The sequence below is a fragment of the Mustela lutreola genome, chromosome 15 (assembly GCF_030435805.1).
Source record: "Mustela lutreola isolate mMusLut2 chromosome 15, mMusLut2.pri, whole genome shotgun sequence".
Taxonomy (NCBI): Eukaryota; Metazoa; Chordata; class Mammalia; order Carnivora; family Mustelidae; genus Mustela; species Mustela lutreola.
The window spans coordinates 34,463,421-34,487,322 of record NC_081304.1 but is presented as its reverse complement, the minus strand read 5'-3'; the positions used below and the strand labels follow the sequence as shown (position 1 = coordinate 34,487,322).

The window sequence follows — 23,902 nt, the reverse complement described above, 5'->3', positions numbered from 1 at the left end:
GTAAATGCTATTACACAGTATGTTATCATTTGTCTTTTTCATTTAGCATAATGATTTTGGAATTCATTCATGTTGAAACATACATCAGAGGTTATTTTTTAATGTTTATTCAGACTGATAATCTCTGTTTTTTAATTGGGGTGTTTAGACCATTCACACTTAATGTAAATATTGTTATGATTTGGGTTTAGATCTATGCCAGCAGAATACACATTCTTCTCAAGTGCACATGGAATATTCTCCAGGATGGATTATATGTTGGCCACAAAATATGTTTTAAGAAATTTAAGAAGATTGAAATCATATAATGCATCTTTTCCAACAATGGTATGAAATTAGAAATCAATAACATAAGGAAAACTGGAATATTCACAAATATGTGGAAATAAATAACACAACTGAATAATCAATGGATCAGAAGAAACCAGAAGAGAACTCAAAAGGTATCTTTTTTTTTTTTTAAGATATTATTTATTTATTTGACAGAGATCACAAGCAGGCAGAGAGGCAGGCGGGTGGGGGCGGGGAGGGGAGAAGCAGACAGCCCAACAAGGCGGGGCTCAATCCCAGGACCCTGAGATCATGACCTGAGCAGAAGGCAGAGGCTTAACCCACTGAGCCTCCCAGGCACCCCAAAAAGTATCTTGATACAAATGAAAAGGGAAACACAACAAACCAAAAATATAAGATGCAGCAAAAGTAGTTCTAAAAGAAAAGTTTATAGTGATAAACATCTATAACAAGAAAAAAACAAAAGATCTCAGATAAACAACATAGCTTTCCATTTTAAGAAACTAGAAAAAGAACAAACTAAACTTAAACTAAGCTTAAGGAAGGAAACTAAGATGAGAGCAAAAATATAATTAAGGCTAGAAAACAATGGAAAAAAATCATTGAAACTAAGATGTTTTCTTTTTTTTTTTTTTTTTAAAGATTTTATTTATTTATTTGAGAGAGAGACAGTGAGAGAGAACATGAGCGAGGAGAAGGTCAGAGGGAGAAGCAGACTCCCCATGGAGCTGGGAGCCTGATGTGGGACTCGATCCCGGGACTCCAGGATCATGACCTGAGCCGAAGGCAGTCGTCCAACCAACTGAGCCACCCAGGCGCCCTAAGATGTTTTCTTTTAAACATAAAACTGATAATTTTTTTTTGCTAACTAAGCAAAAGAAAGGGTCAAAAAATGATAAATGAGAGTACATTACATCTGATACTACAGAAATACAGAGGATCATAAGAGACCACTGTGAACAATTATATGCCTGGGTAAATTCCTACAAATATACAACCTATGAAGTTTAAATCATTAAGAGATAAAAAATCTGAACAGATCTGTAACAAGAAAAATGAAGCAGCAATCAAAAATCTGAACAAAAACAATCCCAGGGCTGGTTGGCTTCACCGATTAATTCTATTGAGCATGCAAGATAGAATTAACAATGTTCCTTCTTAAATGTTTCCAAAATACTGAAGAGAAGGGAAAACTTCCAAAATCATTTTAAGAGGTTAGCACTACTCACATACCAAAGCCAGAATAGGATGCTACAATAAGAGAAAATTATAGATAGGCCTATACCCCTATATGATAAACATTGTTACAAAAATCCTCAACAAAATATCAGCAAACAATTCAACAGCACAATAAGAGAAACACATGAACAAGTGGGATGCAAGACTGGTTTAACTATACAGTCAACAAATATACACCACACTAATAGAAGGGAGAATAAAAACCTTATAATCATCTCAATAGATGCAAAAAAAGCATCTGAGAAGATTCAACATCCTTTCATGATCAAATATAAAAGGAATCAAATATAAAAGGAATGTAGCTCAACATAATAAAGGCCATATATAAAGGCCACAGTTAATATCATACTCAGTGGTGGAGAGTTGAAAACTTTTCTTTTGCTTTTTTTTTTTTTAAAGATTTTATTTATTTATTTGACAGAGAGAAATTACAAGTAGGCAGAGAGGCAGGCAGAGAGAGAGAGAGGAGGAAGCAGGCTCCCCGCTGAGCAGAGAGCCCGATGCGGGACTCGATCCCAGGACCCCGAGATCACGACCTAAGCTGAAGGCAGCGGCCCAACCCACTGAGCCACCCAGGCGCCCAGAAAACTTTTCTTCTAGTATCAGGAACAGGACAGAGGTGTCCACTCTAACCATTTCTATTCAACAAAGTAATGAAAAGTCCTAGCCAGAACAATTATGTAAGAAATAAAAGGTATCCAAATCAGAAAGGAAGAAGTAAAACTATCTTTGTTTGCATATGTAGAAAACCCTATAGACTCTACCGAAACACTGTCAGCACTAATCAAATTTAGCAGAGTTGGAGGATATAAAACTAACATAAAAAATCAGTTGTATTTCCATACACTAACAATAAACTACCCCAAAAATAAAAAGAAAAAAAGAAATTAGGAAAACAGTCTTATTTACAATAGCATCAAAACGAATAAAATACTTTGGGATAAATTAAGCAAAAGACACAAAAGATCTTTACACTTAAAACTGTAAGGCCCTGGTGAAAGAAACTGAAGAAACACAAATAAATGGAAAGATCCTGTGCTTATGCACTAGAATAATTAGCATTGTTAAGATGTCCTTACTACCCAAAGTGATCTACAGATTCAATGCAATCCCCCATCAAAATCCAAGAGGTATCTTTTATAGAACTAGATGAATGATAACTGGCTGGTAACCCACATGAAAAGATGCTTAACTTTACTAGTAAATGAAGAAATGCAAATTTAATAATTCCATTGCTTTTATCTGCAGAATACTGACAAATATTTACTGAAAGTATTTATATTTTCCTACAAATACTAATAGAATAATATGTATAAGGGGGCACCTGGGTGGCTCAGTGAGTTAAAGCCTCTGCCTTCGGCTCAGGTCGTGATCCCAGGGTCTTGGGATCGAGCTCCACATAGGGCTCTCTGCTCGGCAGGGAGCCTGCTTCTCTGTCTCTCTCTGCCTACTTGTGATCTCTGTCTGCCAAATAAATAAATAAAATCTTAAAAAAAAAAAAAAGCATATTCAGTGCATCTCTGCATTAAAGACAAACAACAACCTATCAAGTGGATTAGTTAAATGTTATATTAATTTATTCTGATATAAATATTGGATTACTAAAAGACAGATTTAAACATTTTGACATGGAAATTAAACCAAAATATATTTTGTAAATGAAAATCACACCCACACAGAACCAGGTATCAAATTTTTAAAAAGGACTACAATTTAGACCAATGCCAATTCTAAAAGAACCCCCAAAAAGACTTAAAACCAAAATACTGACACAAACCACAGGGGAGAAATTTCAAAGACTATATTCTTTGAGCTTTTCCCATATCTCCCCTAAAAAACTGTCAAGTCATGCTCATACAAATTCAAGATGATCAGCTACTAACTGAACTACCTACAAAAAACAAAAATCAGTATTTTTTTCAGAGAATAATGGAGTCCAGAATCTCTGTAATGTACCATCTACAATATCTAGTGCACAATAAAAATTACTAAAAAGTGTGATCCATAATTAAAGAAAAAAAAAAAAGACAGTCAACAGAAACCAATCTAGCAAGGGCCCTGCTGTTAGAATTAGCCAAGACTTTCTTGTAGCTGTTACAGATATATTTAAATAACTTGGAAACATAGTTTAATGCATAAACTTTAGGGAATCTCAGTAGGGAAGCAAAAACTATAAAAAAAGACCCAAATGTAAATTCTACACCTGAAAAATACAGTAACTGAAATAAAAATCCATTGGATGGGTTTAACAGCATTAGGGAGAAGATGGAAGAACTGTTAAGTCTTAAAACAGATCCACAGAACCCATGAAAAACATCAACTAGAGCAAAATAACTTCATGCACACCAAAAACATAGGTGTGAAAGAATCAAAGCATATGAAAGCACTCAGTGATGATCTAAACAAACTTAAAGTTCAGAGCTAAACAGTACTAATGCATTTGAGACAATATTTACTGCCTCAAAGGCTCCATTATTACAGAACGTCAAGAATCTTTTACTTTTCCAAGTGACTGAATCTACATTCATTTTTCTATTTAGGTACTAACACAAAGTACTAACACACAGAAACTGTGTTGAACTTCTTTGCTCGAAAGAAATCACAATGAATTCTGCTATCTAGTCAACTGAACTTGATAGTATAATTATCTCTCTTGTCAAAGAGATTCACAGTTAATTAGAGGACATAAAACTACATTCCTATTAAAAGCAGTATCACACCAAAAGATACCACACCTAGCCTTCATCTGGTGTTCATAAAAATTGTTAAATTTACATCATCCTGAAAGTGGATTACTTTTATACAAAGTCAGAGTGTATGGTATACACAATTCATAATGACCTATTTAAATATGTAAGATAATGAGCTTTTTCCTGTAAAAGCTCTCCTCTAAAAAGATGCAAGTTCTGAGTAAAAGGAAATTACACATTATGACTTTATATTTTTATACACTAAGTCAATTAACAGAGCTGGGTTTTTTTTTTTTTTTTTTTGATGTTGTTTTGGCTTGTTTTTTGAGCGAGAGAGAAAGAGAGAGAAAGAGCATGGGAGGAACAAAGGGAGAGAGAGAAAAAATCTTAAGCAGGTCTGTGCTGGGCATCCAAGAGTTTGACAGCCATCCAAATGAGCCACCCAGGCACCCCAAAAGGGGTTATTTTTAGGCAGTTTTCAAGAATGTTATAGAGTCAATTATGGCTCAACAAAGCTTAAAAAACAAAACAAAAACAGAACCTAAATAAAAAAGAATGCTGGAGAAACATCAAAAATAGAACACTTAGGGGTGCCTGCATGGCTGAGTGGGTTAAGCCTCTGCCTTCAGCTCAGGTCATGATCTCAGGGTCCTGGGATTGAGTCCGACGTCGGGCTCTCTGCTCAGCGGGGAGCCTGCTTCCCCCCCCCTGCCTACTTGTAATCTCTGTCAAATAAATAATTAAATCTTAAAAAAAAAAATATATATATATATATATATAACACAAAATGGAAAAATTGATATAATGGGAGAAAGAAGCTTCTGGTAGTTTAAAGAAACACTGAATTTAGACTAATATTTACAGTTTCACTTAGTACAAAGCATCTGTGATAGGCAGTACAAAGATAAGTTAGGGGCTCCTGGGTGGTTCAGTCATTTAAGTGCCTGACTCCTGATTTTGACTCAAGTCATGATCTCAGGATAGTGAGACTGAGCCCTGTGTTGGGCTCCAAGAGTGGGCAGTCTGTTTGAGATTCTCTCTCTCCCTTTCCCTCTGTCCCTCCCCCTGCTCATGTTCACATGCTCTCTCTAAAAAAAAAAAAAAATCTTAAAAAAAAAAGGTGACTTAAAAATATGTTCTGCCTAGCAAGATTTTGTAAGGAACAAAAGAATAGGAGTACAAATGGCCATCAAGTAAATTTAAGTTTTAAAGTATTTACTTTGATTACAGTGTATAGAAGTAAGAAGAATTGAGACATGAAGACACGATATGAATTTGGTGCAAAAGTAATGAGAACCTTACCTGGAAAGGCAAAGGGAATGGAAAAGAGGTCCAGGTTTGTAACACATTGTGGAGCTACAGAACACCAGTAACAAAGTAGATATAGGGCTTACCAAAGATAGAAAAGTCAAAAAAGATTCGACAAAATTTCCAGCCACCAGAGAGAAGCAATCTAATAATCCACCGAGAGAAAACAAGAAAAGGATTATGTTTAAGGAAGAAGATACATTTGGCTTAATTCTTGATCATTTCTGGGGCACCTGGCTGGCTTGGTTGGTAGAGCATCCATCTGACTCTTGATCTGGGGGTCATGAGTGAAAACTCAAGAGTCAAAACACTACATATCTCCTATGAGTGATCTTAGGTAAGTCAATTCTGTTGTGGCTTACTTTTCCTAATTAGAAATGGAATGGGTAAGAAAATCTAATTAAAATAAAATTTAAAATGGTTCTCAAATACAACAACAACAATTTAACCACCTATAACAATCTGCTAGTATTGGAAGCCCACAGAAATTGACTATAATACCTAGGAACCAGTTATCTAATGTAAAAGAGTAGGCATTGCTCTTTTCATTTAGTCAACTTTTAAAGATCTCCTATGCACTATTCCTGAAGAAGTATATTTTATATTATATATAATAGTATATTTTTTGTAGTATATGCCTGATCAAAGATATAAAGTGTTACTTTCTTGGAAAAATCCTGGAATTCAAGATAAATTAAAAATTATTTTTAAATTATTTATTTTCAGAAAAACAGTATTCATTATTTTTTCACCACACCCAGTGCTCCATGCAATCTGTGCCCTCTATAATACCCACCACCTGTTACCCCAACCTCCCACCAGCCTGCCACTTCAAACCCCTCAGTTGTTTTTCAGAGTCCATAGTCTCTCATGATTCACCACCCCTTCCAATTTACCCCAACTCCCTTCTCCTCTCTAACACCCCTTGTCCTCCATGATATTTGTTATGTTCCACAAGTAAGTGAAACCATATGATAGTTGACTCTCTCTGCTTGACTTATTTCACTCAGCATAATCTCTTCCAGTCCCGTCCATGTTGCTACAAAAGTTGGGTATTCATCCCTTCTGATGGAGGCAGAATACTCCATCGTGTATATGGACCACTCAAACTCAACTCCATTCGTCCGTTGAAGGGCATCTTGGTTCTTTCCACAGTCTGGAGACCGTAGCCATTGCTGCTATAAACACTGGGGTACAGATGGCCCTTCTTTTCACTACATCTGTATCTTTGGGGTAAATACCCAGCTGTGCAATTGCAGGGTCAAAGGGAAGTTCTATTTTTAATTTCTTGAGGAATCTCCACACTGTTCTCCAAAGAGGCTACACCAACTTGCATTCCCACCAACAGTGGAAGAGGGTTCCCCTTTCTCCACATCCTCTCCAACACATGTTGTTTCCTGTTTTGTTAATTTTGGCCATTCTAACTGGTGTAAGTTGATATCTCAATGTGGTTTTAATTTGAATCTCCCTGAGGGCTAGTGATGATGAACGTTTTTCATGTGTCTGATAGCCATTTGTATGTCTTCATTGGAGAAGTGTCTGTTCCTATCTTCTGCCCATTTTTTGATATGTTTGCCTGTTTCATGTGTGTTGAGTTTGAGGAGTTCATTATAGATCCTGGATATCAACCTTTTGGTCTGTACTGTCATTTGCAAGTATCTTCTCCCATTCCGTGGGTTGCCTCTTTGTTTTTTTGACTGTTTCCTTTGCTGTGCAGAAGCTTTTGATTAAGTCCCAAACGTTTATTTTTGCTTTTGTTTAAAAAATTAGTTTTAAGAAGTTTTAAAACTACTCAAAATCTCTTCAATACAGTCTATAATACTACAAACCTTTTTAATACTATGAACCTTTTTAAATAAAAGAACAAGTATTAGATGAGGAATCAGAAGAGTACACTCCTGACAAGTAACTTTCAAGTTGATAGGAAATAAACTACATTTTATATCCCCTCAAAATAATCTGTCAAATTTTTGTATTAAATTTATAACTAGAATACAAATAAAATAAACTTTCCTTTAAGGCTATACTTTAAAAATATATACAATAAATAATATGGCATCATAGGAAATATTAGATAATAGCATGTAAAAATTTCTCATAATTTGGAGATAAATATTATAATATGTAGAGATTAAAAGAGAATATGCTTTAAAAATTCTATCCACTGGGAAAAATAAACATTTCCTACCTATCTCTCAAAATGTAAGTTGTTTTTCTATATTTTATATCCTCCATATTCCCCTCTGTATTCTATAGAATATATCCTATGTTCTATACCCTCCAATCCCCACCAAACTGTAGCATCTATCTTTTGTCAGTCACAACAGCTTAAGAGTTTTCAAGTTTTCCTACACCCTGTTTCAGACAAATACTTTGAAATAATCACTCCACCTACGGTAACAGTTGTTCTAGGATTTATTAGTTATAAATGAAGTAGAGATAATGTAGTAACTATTAGATGAAATAAACAAAATTATCTCTTCTGGGTCTTTTAGTTTTCATTAAAACGAACTAATTTTTATGTACGACAACATGAATTCAATTTCTTATAAATTCTCAAATACTTTTTATAATGTAAATTGTAAATAGAGCCAGTATTTTACCTAGGAAAATTTTTTTAGATGAAAAGAAAAAAAAATTAAAAAGTAAATATACATACCGGTTAACATTAAAATATTTTTTATTATATAAAGAAACCAACTTTTAAAAATTAATAAAAAGTAAAAGTTGTCTTGGGGGAACATATTTAGTTAGGTAAAGCAAAACTAAGGGTTTAGAAAAAGAAGGAATAAAAGTATACATCATTTTAATGACATCAGAATCTATTTCATCATACACTGAGGGATTATCAGGCACAAAAATCAATGCCCAATTTAAAATGACATAAAGCATAAGTGAAAAAGCCAGTTTCTCCTGCCAGCAAATAGCCTAAATGTTAAGCAAACCAAAGGCTGGAAGGGATTAGTTGAAATGTCAAAAGACAACCTTTTACTTTTACCTGCTCATCCTTATAAACACATTCTCATCCCTCAGGCATGTTTTCCAAACAAACAGTTTCAATGTGCAGCAGCAAAAGGCCCAAGGCAAGCTCTGCCATCTTGTAACTGTCAAAGAGATTAGTCTTTGATCTATTTGGGAGGTCATGTCCACATTCACATTAGCAATACAGTCTAACAACATTATACCTGTTGACCAATCTTTCTTTAGTGCCTCATGAGACAGACGTTTTATATTATGGAAGTTAACTGTGAATGTTTTTTCTGAGTTTTGACAGAAAGTAAACACCATAAACTAAGCTCAAGTGTGGTTTGGAAAAATGATCTTGTAGACCAGTTAACATTACTTTTCAAATACATTTTACAAGGCTTTCCCAAAATAGAAAGCCATATTTAATTGTATACTCTAGAAGGAGTTCAAACCACTTGGTCCCCACCCCCATAAATTAGAGTATGTGTAATTTTGGAGGGATGTGTGAACAACAGAGAGAAATCAAACTATTTTATCAAAGGTTGCAAACTGAGGGCCCAAAGTTGTATTTTCTGTGGCCTCCTTACTGTAGCTTAAAATAATTTGAGCTATTTGCCAACCCTCAACTAGTTCACTCATTTAAATAATCTGTTTAACTCTTAGCGGCTTGTGTTTGCAACCCATTGGTTCAGTTGCTACACTGATTCACAAAACATTTTTTTTAAGGATTTTATTTATTTATTTGACAGAGATCACAAGTAGGCAGAGAGGCAGGCAGAGAGAAACAGGCTCCCTGCTAAGCAGAGAGCCCGACAATGCGGGGCTCAACCCAGGACCCTGGGATCATGACCGGAGCCTAAGGCAGAGGCTTTAACCCACTGAGCCACCCAGGTGCCCCACAAAACATTTTTTTTCATAATGAGTTCAAGTTCACACAAAATGAAAAAACACTCTTAATATCATAGTTTCTAGACAACTAAATTTGATGCTTCTGCATCAAAAGCTAACCTGACATAAGGAAAGATGAGATCCTAAACACCAAAGATAGATAAATCAAGACTGAGGTGGTACTTAACAGAATTATGTAAAAATACCCATATCGCTTTCAAGCAGAAGTTATATGGTTTTGGATTCTGATTTTACTATTACTTTATAATATACTTGAGATCAAACAGTAAGTTCTTTAAGTCCTTCAATAACTCAGTTTTATTGGAGACAGTATAGGTAGTACACTAGTAATGGGCACAGTATATATTAAAATAACCACAAGGATTATACTTATATGTCAACAAGAAATTTAACTCACAGTTTTGAATATTAGATTATTTCTTCAATTTAGTCAAACCCAACAGTGTTGACCATTAGTAGCCTGTACAAAAGTAGCCTTTTATAAGCAGCTTCTGAAGAAATAAGTGGTATGATAAATATGAGCTAGAACTATAAACGTATCTCCTCATTTTACTGCCTCATACGAAAGACGGGAATTTATCCCAAATCATACAAATCTGTGTTATGATTTTAGTAATAAATGCCTTTCTAAAAGCAATCAATGTAGACAAAATGTACATTTTCCCCTTATATGTAAGCTTTAGAACAGAAGTTCAAGCTTTAAAACAAGACTAAGAACATATACTCAGCTAAACTTATTTATTAAAAATATTTTAAAACTTTGCTTCAGAAAAATAAGCACATTTGTCTAGCAAACACTCAAGAAGAATAGTTTTATCTTTCACCAAGGTATAGAATCTAAAACATAAACATTTACAGCAAGCCAAATCTGGAAGACAGAGACTACATTAGAGACATTTACTGTTCTTTATCATCACAGTATAAACACTTTTATCAGAGTATCACAATATAAATTCCAATGGTTAAAGTTCTAAACTAGCATAAGATCTTGCATGTAAAATAATTTAGCCAGATAAAAGGAATATAGCTGGTTTTATTTCATCTGGCATATTTTCAAGATTTCTAAACACCAAGTTAACCAAATATAGTATATATATTTTCTTAAATGGGGAAAAATGGGTTTCTGCCAAGACTTAAGAAGCCAGGCTCCCTTTTAAAGTTTAAAACAAAACACACACACACACACACACACACACACATACACACACACACACGAGATGGTTTTCAATTATTACTTACTTTTCTTGTTACATTAGGAACTGACCACAATAATCTACCAGAAATAATAATCAGGACATAGTAACAGACATAGTAACAGTAACATAATTTATTTCATATATGTTTTAAGGCTGCTTTGGGTAACATATTTCCTACAGAGAAAATCTGTAATAAACTCTGTTATAAATTGTCATTGCTGAAAAAAAAAAATAGCCTAGAAATTTCAAATATAAGAAAAAAAATATTTTCATCAAACATGGCATTTCTTATTCTCAGTATATTCAACATATTTTAACCTTAATTGGTTATAATAATTTAGCTACTATCCAGAATAGTTTATTGATAACTCAGTAACATTTAAATAATACTGAGGGTGCCTGGGTGACTCAGTCTGTTAAGCATCTGCCTTTGGCTCAGGTCATGATCCCAGGATCCTGGGATGGAGCCCCACATTGGCTCTCTGCTCAGTAGGCATTCTGCTTCTCCCTTTTCTTCAGCCCCTCCCCCTGCTCATACACACTCTCTCTCTTAAGTAAATAAAATCTTAAAAATAAAATCCTAAATAAATGCTTTAGGTAATAATGCAAAAACATTCTGTCAGTATGGAGTATTAGATCTTTGGAGTTTTTAAGAAAATAATTTATCAAGATAAGAAAATGAGTTCAGAAAAAAAAGCAGAAATTAATATTTTTCTATTAAAAGAAAAAAAAGACACTACTTTAAGACATGCTAGATACCTTAAATCGAATATGCTTATTCTATAAAGGGCAAAGTTAAACATTTTTTTAAAAAGAATAGTAAGCCTTATGGCAATTGAATTAGGCTACCCATAACAAAATATTATCTGGGTAAACCTGAAAATGCTTCAATTATCATCTCCAGATAAAGATTTATATTTATAAATATAAATTATATATATGTGTGTGTGTATATACACACACACATATATATTCATGCTATAGTACGTTTTGACGGAGGGAGGTAAAAGTACACAGCTTGGATTCAAGGCTTTGACACTAACTAGTTGTTTGACCTTGGGCAAGTCACCAAGACTCCCTCAATTTAGTTTCCTTTCTCAGTTTCTTCCTTTGTAAGTGGAAGAAAATAATTTCTGCCAACCTTACCTCACACAGATGTTGAAGAAATAAGTGACAATTAGCACAAAACAGTAAAGTATCATATAGCAGAGGTAAGTGGGCTGGAGTCACTACCTATCCCATGTTTCTAAAACCCAAAGTAGGTTTGGGTGGGCTTTACATTTTGTCATACTATATTGTTTCATGCATATGAAAACCACAGGACTGACAGAGACAATGCGGGCCATCTAGCCAATATAGGCAATCTCTTAGGTTGTTCACCTCAAATCAGGGTTTTAACAACTGGATCAACTTCCTATGAAGGCGCTTAACTGATTCTATTCAATATAAAGGCACATTGTTTTAGGTAACATAAAGTAAGCTTCTTCAGTTTGTGAATGGCTACTTTTTTTCATTAATATCAATAAAAATACATACATTGGCAGGACAAAGAACAGTATTCAGTTTTGACACATAATTTTTGATAAATAATTTCTGCAAATGATCTTAAATTTTCTGACAAATTAGCACTTTTTAATATCCTTCATAATTTTTTTTATCACTGTGCAACCCATTAGCTGTATGTGAACTATATAAAACACATTAGTGGTGTAATCTACAGAATGAGTACATGACAGGTTCTTTATTAGTCTGAATAGTATCTCATTCACATATCTGATAATCCAGAGCTTCCCTTGTTAAAGTCACATAGGAGAGCAGAATAACTATAAATAAACCCTTCTAGCAGTAACAGTAAGCACAATGAAATATTGCATACCAAGAAAGCAATGTGGGGCTATAACTGGAATCCCAGGCTCTTAAAGGAATGAGCTAATATCAAGAGACTTTTTTCAAAGATTTATTTATTTATTTATTTATTTATTTGTGAGTGAGAATGAGAGAGGAGGGTAGGGAGAGAGTCAGCATGAGAGGCGGGGGAAGGTCAGAAGGAGAAGCAGACTCACTGAAGAACAGGGAGTCCGATGTAGAACTTGCTCCTGGGACTCCAGGATCACAACTTGAGCTGAGGGCAGTCGTTGAACCAACTGAGCGACACAGGCGCCCCTCAAGAGACTTTTTTAAGGGGAATGAATAGTACTGCATTTAGCAAGTGGCAGAGACCTGTACATACTCTCGTATAACTCTGGAAGAAGGCAAGATCTCTCACGCAGGAGGCTTGTGGATGTTAGAAAATGCAACACTAAGCACTTTGGGGTGGGGTTGGGAGTGTTACATAAAAGTTTGGTGGCAATGGCAGGCATAGAAAATAGATAGTAATCACAGTCAGAGAAGGCTCAGACTCAATTTTCACATGTCTCAAATTTCACATGATTAAACACTGTGACATTTAAAAACAAACATGGTCAAGAGAAAGTGTGCACATAACAAAAAGATTACATAAGTACTGAAAAATACTGAAATATATTTAAAACTATTTATTATCTCCACAGCCCAATAAATGAATTCTGATACTTTCTCCATCTAGATTTTTATTATGTCCAAATTTATCTTTTAAATAGTAAGTATATGCTTGATTTAAAAGTTATTACTTCCTATCTTTACAATATTTTTGTTAGGAATATTTGATTTAGAGCTTCTTAAATGTGAATGTGTGAGTGTGGCAATAAGACATATAGAAACATAACATTTTAAAATCTCATACTTCATCTTAGAAAGTTATGAAGACTTCTAGTTTCAGAAAGGAAAAAAGACATTTCCTCTTTCCTTGCCTCTCAAAACCTGCCCCAAACTTAAAAGACAAATAAGAAAAACACAATCTTCATCTTCATTTAAACTAAGAGAAATTTGCAACCTCAAAACCCAATACATGAATGTGAAAAGCAGATGGACAAATGGTTTATGACTAAGCAGAGAGGTGAAAGTTCAAACCAAAGTACCCACAGAGCTAAGCCAGTTTGGCCAAGAGGAGTCCAAAAAAGTTCAGGAAATGAATGTATAGGTAAACTGCTGGAGGATGTGTACTATGAAGATAAAACAGTAAACAAGAAACAGGAGGAAGATCTGAGACCCAGAAAACTGGGGATCCAACACAGAAGACAGGCAAATCAAATTCCTAGGATGACAGTAAAGGGAAATCTCAGAATTTTGACAGTTAAGTGGGCTAAAGAAAAATTTGGTCCTGATTGAAGTAGAAGGTCAAGAGGCTCAAGAAGCAATGTCTTCAGGGGTTAAAAAAAAAAAAAAAGAACTGACCTATTATCTGACAGGTGGATAGGATAATTGTATTGAGAGGTGCTATAAAGATTCACTGAAGGGTGACAGAAGATTATAGGTCTTTTAAAAAGGAGGGGTACCTGGTGGCTCGGTTGGTTAAGTGTCTGCCTTGGGCTCAGGTCTTGATCCCAGGGTCCTGGAATAGAGCCCCACAAAGGTTTCCCAGCTCAGCAGGAAGTCTGCTTCTCCCTTTCCTTCTGTCCTTCTGTCCCCACCCCGTGTTCTCCTAATAAATAAATAAATAAATAGATTTTTTTTTTAAAAAAGGGGGGGATCTTTTAAAAAGGAAAATAGAGCAGAGGGCATTATTAATGGGAAGATTAAAAGTTCAAGGAAGGAAATCATTTGACCACAGTGAACAATATTTTCACAGTCATGATTTAATTTTTTTTTTGAAGATTTTATTTATTCTTTTGAGAGAGAGAGAAAGAGAGAGAGAGACAGAGATAGCGACAGAGAGTACGACCTGGGGGGAGAGGGAGAAGGAGTCTTCCCCTTGAGCAGGAACCAGACTCGGGGCTCAATCCCAGGATTCTGGAATCATGACCTGAGCTGAAGGCAAACACTTAACTGACTGAGCTACCCAGGCACCCTGATCATGATTTGAATACTGATTATGGGTTTAATTTTTGAAATGTGATATAACTACATTAGGAAGAAAAAGAAGGAAAGGTATAGTGAGCTAAAATTTTTATCTCATACAGGAAGTAAACAGATTTAAAATTGATTAAATAAAGATAAATATGGCAGTAAATACCAGATAAAATAGCTTAAAAAAAAGTGAAAGTCACAGCCTCTAAGAAGCAGGGGCTGGGAGTGGGGAAGAATCCAAGAACCTGTTAATATAATAAACTACATACTCTATTTTGTATAAATTATGCCTTTGTAAAAGCTTTCTTCAATTTTTTCAACTTGGTAAAAAATAATTTTAAAAAATGCAGAGGGGCCTGGGATTGAGCCCCACATCAGGCTCTAGTCCTGCATCAGGCTCTCTCCTCAGCAGGGAGCCTGCTTCCCCCTCTCTGCCTGCCTGTCTGCCTACTTGTGATCTCTCTCTCTCTGTCAAGTAAATAAATAAAATCTTAAAAAAAAAAAAAAAAAGAATTATAGGTAAGACTGACATGTAAACACACTAAATAAACAGTGCTGTCTACTACAGTTTATGTTATCTGAGACCCTAAGGCTTTATAGCTGGAGAAATATCAAGTTACATACTCACCTGAGGCCCACCTACATATCTGTACCCTGTAGACTTTAAGGGGATTTGACTAAGTAAATATAAATAAAAAGGGTAAAATTCACTATAAAAAAATTCTACTCTGGGGGCACGTGGGTGGCTCAGTGGGTTAAGCCTCTGCCTTCAGCTCAGGTCATGATCTCAGGGTCCTGGGATCGAGCCCCACATCCAGCTCTCTGCTCAGCAGGGAGTCTGCTCCCCCCCACACCCCCGCCCCCACCCGCCTGCCTCTCTGCCTACTTGTTATCTCTCTCTGTCAAATAAATAAAATCTTTTTTAAAAAATTCTATCTGGAGAAAAAAACAAAGTTATTTTCAGAGAAGTTAAAAATCAATTCCACCACCTCCCTTGAGGTAGTGCTCCTGATTATGCTCTGGGACAACAGAAGTTATATGTCAATCAACCTTATGAATCCCCAGGGTGATCATTTCACTTTTAAAGCCTTGAATCTACTATGGGAACAAAAGTAAAATACAAAGGTCAATAAAGTTCTTATTTTTGCCTAAAACAAGATGAACGCAAGAAAATAATTTTAAAAATTTTCATAAACCAAAAGTTTTTTTTTGTAATTAAATATCCAAAGGTTTTATTTGTAGTCATAGTTAGGCATGGCTCCCCCCCACCACCATGGAAAGAGAATGACATGACTACTGGGAGAAAAAGAAGGAAAAAGGTTCATGAAACTTGCTTAAAATCTTGTGATTTTTAAATGTTTCCTCTCCTGATCCCAAAACATTCCTTTAAGAAATATGGGAATTTTTTTAAATTTAAGAATTAAAAATACCTCAGCCATTTATTTTAGTGTTTTTATGTCCGTTTCTCAGAAGGGATGAGAACAAAGGTTTGGTTATCTCCGCTTTCACTGTTCAAGGCAAATTACAAATTGTCAACCTAGATGGCATAATTAGATTTAAAACTAGATTTTAATTTTATTATTTCAAGATAAACTTACAACCTACTTTAATAATACTTTGGCCAAACTATCCTTTGTTTAAAAAGCTGGGGGAAAATAGTGTACTGAGGAGGAAAAAAAAATGTTTTAAGTAACAACTCATTCTAGACCTTCAGAGGTGACATGGTTTTTCTTCCATATCTGTGCTTTGGCCTAAGTGCTTCCAACAGCAAGTTGCTGGACTCCTAAATGTTGGGAGTTTAGTATTACAGCCCCTTAAGTTTATATATACAGCCATTTCCCCTGGGTAACCACATGTTATTATCGGAGCTAGATCCAGGTGGGTTTCTGTATCAGATGCTACACTATAACTAGAACTCAACCACACTCTGACCTCAGGCTCTATTCCCGGATCTGGTTTCCCACAGGATAGCTTAGAATTTCCCTTGGCTTAGAATAGTCTCAAATCTTTAAAATGGCATACAGGGTCCTAAATGATTTGGCTCCTTAATACCTCTCCCAGCCTCTATTCACATGCCATTCTCTCCAACTCACTTTCTAACTTAGTTTCTTTCAATTCCTAGAAACTGCTTATCTTCTTTCATACTGTTAGGGTCTTAGCATAGTCTACTCTCTCTGTTGAGAATATTCTTTTATTTTTAAATTTTTTTTAATTTGTTATAAACATAATATATTTTTATCCCCAGGGGGTCTCTGTTGAGAATATTCTTAACCATTCTGCTCACCTATATAACTCCTAGCCTTCTTTCCCATGTCAGCTTAAATAGCACTTCCTCAGGAAGTCTTTCTTTACCCCCAAAGACCAGGTCAGGATCCTGTTATAAATTCTCATAGTTTTGTGACTTTTTCTTACAGCCTTTATCACAACTGTAAACAACTGTTTATTACTTCTATGTCACTCTTCCTTGCTAAACTGTAAATTCCATGACACAAGGGACTATAACCTGTGTAGTGGATCACTGTGTCATCAGTCTATTAAAGTATTTGGTCCTTGAGGCATTTATTCAAAAGATGGTTGTTTCATTATCCTGAATAGTCTTAAAAATCTGAATAGTCTTGTAATCTGGCCTTTGATGAGGCCAATCCATCTTATAAAATGTTTTTATGTTTCCATCTCTTTGTAGATAAGAGATGCCTCCTTCATCTATTTTAGGCAAATCAAAGTAAATGGATATCTGGATGACAGGTGAAAAGTGTTGCTTAATTTCACTTTCTCTAAGCATCTGAATACCCAGATTCAATCTCACCAAAACATTCTGTTACACATTAAGGTCCTTTACTAAATTACAGACTTCAGTAGTGTAGAGATAGCATCATGTTCAATTTTGTACCTACTATATTTAGTACAAGTTAGGCTCTTAGTAAAAGCTTATTATATGAATGAATGAATGAATGAATGAATAAATGCTACAATACTCAAGATCATCAACACAATAATGAAAGTGATACAAAAGGAATATATAAGTCTACTTAAAATTACTAAGAATGGTTTCTGAAATCAAGTTTGTCTTGATATACTATAGCCCCTACATTCTGCCTTCATTTATCTACTGATGAATATACACACTGCTGTAAAAATAAGAATAATGAAAAATCAACATTCTCCTTAAAAAGAAATGTCAGATTTAAGAATTCATATATGGCTATCATCTAATAATATTTTGACACTTAAAAACACTGGCTGAATGTGGTTTGATGTGCATTCTATTTTATTAATGTTGTTATCTTCTGGGGTAAGCAAAGATAACAGCCCTTCCCTGAAATTTATAAAACATCAAGAATGCATGAGAAGACTATAAATTTATATGTATGTGTTTTAAGTCAATAACATAATTTAACATGCTTGCATTTTTCAATCATGAATGTAATTTTCCAAAATTGATTAAATAAACTCAAATAGCTCAGTACCTTCAAAGCTAAGAGAAATTTCCTAAACAACAAAAAAATAGTAGTTATTGTACGTCAATACTAAGATAACCAGATCACCCTCTATACTATATTAATAAAGAAAATTAACACAAAAAATAAAATTTATTATCTTAAGTTATTTTAATCATTGTAAGAGCACTTGTTATTGAATATTATCATCAAATTTTATGAAACCAGTTATAAAAATCTAACATACCACCTGAGCATCTTTAAAGTACAAAAATTTTTAGCTATTTGTCATTTTTATGAATTTTCCACAGGAGAGTAAAGGTACAACACTCATGAAAAGAAAATATTTCTATATACTACCAAACTATGGTAGGGAATATAAATAAGATGCAATTTTAAAATCTAAATATTGTACCTTATAATGTTTCATAAATTATAACCATGCCAATTTGAGATGTATATGCCTGAATTATAAAGTTGAAGGCTTTTGTAGTTATTAGATCATACTAATTGGTCAAAGGATTTGCTTTAGATATCCATTAAATGGGAGCCTTGTTATACTGTGACTTAATTGCATTAAAAGAAAACAACTTTTAGTTATATTTTTTCACCAACATCTAATCACATAAAGGTCTTGCTTCATTTTCTTCTCTTTCAAATACTATGGTTTAGTGCACAGAAAGTTTTCTTTTTAACTATTACACGATTAAGTATGTCCTTATAGAATGATCAGAAGCATCTGGGAAAGGTGGAAATGAAAAAAAATCCTCACTGGGAAAGTTAGCTTAATGCTTGCCCTTCAGAGTGGCCCATTATCAACATTTCATAGTGGGTTTCTTTATTTTCAGGTCCCTGAGGTGTGTGCAATAAATTATGACTTGAACTAAACAAGTCACACTTGGCTCCAAAATGAAATTTTCCTACCTCTACTTTCTAGTCCCCAAGGTGGGAAGAGGAAATCCTGGTCACAGCCAAAGAAGTCATATTTTTGGCTCTAACATACATTTTCCTGCTTCTCTAAAAGCCAAACTCTGCAATTGAGACTATAAGAGTCTTAAGTCAGTATTTTAAACTGTACTAATTTTTTACTTCCATAATCTGTGTCTCAAATTTAAGAAAAAAAAAACTTTTAGTATCATAAAATTAATGTCATTGCTCTTTCCCCCATTCAGATCAGTTTTCTAACTCTGACACTGATCTTAACCTTCAAATATGAATTCAAATGAAACAAAAGAGAAAACAATGTAGAAATAGGTTGCTTTATTTCCAAAAGCTAGGATATTTAAGGTTTTCAATATAAATAACTTCTACTTATTTTCGTATGACAGACTAAGTATTAACATTAAAAAAACAAACAAACTATCAAATCCTAATTTGTAGTCCAGTAATCTGAAGAACTGTTCCAGTTTTGGAAGAGCCATTTACAGAAATCATTTAGTCCTTCATCTCATTTTACAGAAAACAAGAGTATGGCAATATTACGTTAATAGGTTTACATTTAGTCATTAATTAAATCAACACTTTTATTTTAAAAAATCAACATTTATTGAATACCTACTACATTGCAAGGCATTATTTTAATTATAGAAACACAAAGAAATTATCCTAATCCTTGACGTACATCATATAACACATTATAAACCATATTTATAAGCACTGAAATATGAGGAGGGGAGTATAGTATATGCTTTAGGAAGTAATAAAGGACACTGGTAAAGAGCACTATGTAGGTAAATATAAAGCCAGTATTATTATACTTTTAGTTTGTAATTCGTTTTTTTCCTACATGATTTAAAAGGTAAATGTATAAAACAATAATTATAAATTATGTTAACAGGCATACAATGTATAAAAATTGCAATCCAGACAGTAAAATAAAAGAAGAGAAGGACAGAGATTAAGGATATTACTTGTAATCTCCAGTAAACATTAAGAAAATAACTAAAAAATGGGGGTCAAAGGGGATCAAAATAGTACTCAATGAAAAAACAACTAGAGAGATGCCTGGGTGGCTCAGTGGGTTAAAGCCTCTGCCTTTGGCTCAGGTCATGATTTCAGGGTGCTGGGATCAAGCCCGGCACCAGGCTCTACGCTCAGCAGAGAGCCTGCTTCCCCCTCTCTCTCTGCCTGCCTCTCTGCCTACTTGTGATCTCTGTCTGTCAAATAAATAAAAAAAATCTTAAAAAAAAAGAAAGAAAGAAAGAGAAAGAAAGAAAGGAAAAACAACTAGATACAAAACAGGGTAATAATGAAGCAACTGAAGAACACAAAGCACAGAAAACTGCTGAACAGTAGAACCAAGTCCCTCCTTATCAGTAACTACTTTGTAAATAGTTTAAACTCTACAGCTGAAAGGCAGAATTTGGCTAAATGAATTAAAAAAACATGATCGAACTATACGGTGTGAACAAGAGACTCATTTCAGATACAAGGAAATTAGACCCTTATTTTATATCATATACAAAAATTTACTCAAAATTGAACCAAATATCTAAATTTCAGAGCTCCAACTATGAAAGTTTTCGAAGAAAATGTTCAAATCTGCATGGCCTGGATTTGGCAATAGTTTCCTAAATATGACAGCAAAAGCACAGGCAAAAACAAAAAAATAAAGTGGACTTAATTATCAAACTTTTCTATTTCTATGTTAATTTACATTCATAAATTAATATATAAATAAATATAGCATATTTATAAATTTTATTTCTATTTTTCTTTTTTATTCCAAATAAATACTTTCAATAATTTATTGTATCATTTATGAATCTTAAGAAAACAGCCATAATAGTACTCTGATTTATTTCAGATATTCAGGTATTTCAGATATTGATGGCTATATTCTAGTAATTTCCAAATGATAAAAGGCCTTCCTGATTATTATAAAATTATATACCTATACTCTTAAAAGCTTCTAAACACAGTCTTTCGAATGGATACCTTGCAAATATCCTTTAGTTATGAAAAAAAGGCAAAACTCCTTTTTAGAGTCTTGCCTCTAAGTCCTGTTCCACATTTCATAGAAAATACCCACACCTCTCCTATTGCTCCTGACTTTGGACTTAGGCATATGACATGCTTTGGGCAATAGGTTAGTAGATATGATATAAGTAGGTGTTCAGAAAGTACTTGCTCAATCAAGCCTGCCCTCTTATATCTCTGCGAAAGTATAAAACATGGTAACATGTTCTGGCTAGTCTGCTGGTACACAAAGGATGGGATACATGCAGAGAAGAGCTGACCCAACTGGGCCAAACCTACATTGGTGAAACTATAGCACGGTGACTAAGCCCAGTAGAAATCGGCAGAGGGGCTTACTCAGGCCCAGCTCAGATCATCTACCACCCAGCTACTACTCCCCACCAACAGATATGTGATTCATAATAAATGATTATTGTTTTAATCCACTATGTTTTACAATTGTTTGTTTCACAGGAAGAGTTGATCTAGACATAAGGCAACAGGAAATATACTTCTCTTACATCTGATATTGCCAATGAAGAATTTTCCTCTTTATCTGTCCCTTGTCCCTGCAGTTTGGGCTACTTTTGGGTCTACTCTACTCACCCGTCTCACGAACCACAAGGGAAACTTCTTTAGAACTACCCTCCTCCTCTGCACCCAGATCTCATTGGAGCTTCTGTTGTTCTGCTGTTTTACATACAATTCAGATAAGCAGAACTGTGACAAGCAAGACCATTACTGAGGAATGTCAGAGCAGGTCATCTCTGAATTTTTTCTATGATGGTATGAGAAGGTGCCTGAGAAGAACTAATTCTGAGGAAAGAGAGAATTACGATCACAACACTAGTGCAATAACAATTCCCATAATCACAGTTGCTGGGAGTGAGGGCAGAGAAAGTAGAAGGTAAATGTAATTTTTTTCTTCACAAGTAACATTTTATTTAAATTTAATTTTTTTCAAAGAATGACATAGTAAATATCTTTATTCTCACCACATTCTCTTAAAACTTCTTTTCTACTAAAACAAATATTATAGAAAAAGTTAAAGTCCCATTTGATAACCACTCCAATACCATTTCTTTCTCTTCTCAGGTGTAATCACTATTATGAGTTTTATGTGAATGATTCTTTTCAGGCCTTGCTATTTTGTGAGTATAATATTTAGTACAACATATTATTAGCCAAAAAGTTATCTCCTTCTGGGGTCCTCAAGGACTCCTATATAGGTCCAAGAAAAAGAGAAGATATAAGCATAAATTGAAGGAGCTAGTTTTAGGGAAACTATAAATATATTTAAGACATTGGGAGAATGTGTGGTACAAAGAAGGGAAAGGGATTTTCTCCACTCTAACAAAAGAGCATTAATGCAATGATACAGGACCCAGGGAAAATGATAAGACATCAAAGAGAGACAGTAACACCGACAGTAGCAGTGCCATCAGCAGCCCTCAGCTTCAATGGAATGTGGCAACAAAAGCCGCAAAGAAAGAAAGAAAACAATACAGTTTTCTTGAGTAGATGTCAACTATTTCATCAGTAGCTATAGTGAGAAGCAGTATTAATCATTTCAGAACAGAAGCCCTGGGCATGGTCATCAGCACTCACAATGGAAGCCCTAGTGGCTGAAGAAAGGTAGTGGAAGCCACCAAAGTCAGTACACCCTGAAAGGATTAGATACCTCCTGAGGACTTTCAGAAATTTTGAAGAGATCTAGAGCTTAGGGAAGTGTAGGAGCTAACCAGAGAAATACTATTTATTACTGTCAATATTATATAATTCACAGTGTCTACTAAAGTATTAACAATAAATAAGATAACTGTCCGGGGAAAGAATTCTTGCTTTGGTATGAGACCCTAACGGGTTGTATCCTAGGAGGAAGGATATAAATTATACTCATTCTAGTCAGCTAAATGGCCAGAAAACCTTAAGTCTTGGTCTCAGATTGCTGGCACCTTCAAATTCCAGTAGGAAATAAAAGAAAATCCTTGCTGATGGAAAATAACATCACCTTAGGCTTCAAATTATTGCTACAGATAATTTTTCAAATATGTTTAGTAAACAATTAGTGATAATGAAGCAAAACTCCTGTTTTGGCCAAGATAGAAGAACTGGTTTGGGAATGTCCCTCCCATTGCATAAAACCATAATCTCAGAGATTAGGGAAATCCGTTAGGTGAACTCCATGATTCTCAGCTGTTTTCCTACATATAATTTCCTGACAATTGTATCTAGAACACTGAAGTACAAGCAGAGTATGGTTGTCCTGCCAAGCTGCGGTGCAAGATGTCAGATTTTGGAGCAGCTAAATCACTGAAATTAGCAGGGCAGTGTATGGTACTGAGAGAAGGGAAATAAAGAAAGAGTCCTAGAATTCTAGAATTCTCTGGAGGACCCTTGTAAGTCTATGACTAAGAGCTTTATAAAACACAAATTGCTGGGCTCCACCTCCACAGCTTCTGATTCAGTTGGTCTGGATGGAGCTAGAAAATGTGTATTTCTATCCAGTTCCCGGGTGATACTGATTGATACTCCTGGGTTGGATCACTTTGAAAATCACTCTTATTGAGCAAAAGATAATGTAAGTTAAAAATAAAATAAATCTGGGCACCTGGGTGGCTCAGTCTTAAGCATCTGCCTTCAGCTCAGGTCGTGATCCCAGGTCCTGTGATTGACCCCCACGTCAGGTTCCCTGCTCAGCAGGAAGCCTGCTACTCCCTCTCCCACTCCCCCTACTTGTGTTACCTCTCTCTCTCTGTCAAATAAATAAAATCTTTTAAAAAAGATTAAAAATAAATCAAATGATAAATTACTAAAGGTTTAAAAAAAATAAAATAAATCCATGTCTACTAAACTTTTCTCACTCATTCTGAGTCACCAGAGCATTAAAATATCTGAGGATACACACACACACAAAAAAATACAATTAACTTTACATAATATTCAAGAACTTCAGCACCTAAAACTAATATTACACTGTACA

At 34.7% G+C, this 23,902-nt stretch overlaps 1 protein-coding gene across 1 annotated transcript in view; it reads right to left on the bottom strand.

The window, feature by feature from the left end:
• Positions 1-23,902, bottom strand: part of BRIP1 (BRCA1 interacting helicase 1) — a 182,789-nt gene that overhangs the window by 29,542 nt on the left and 129,345 nt on the right. The window lies entirely within an intron of this gene.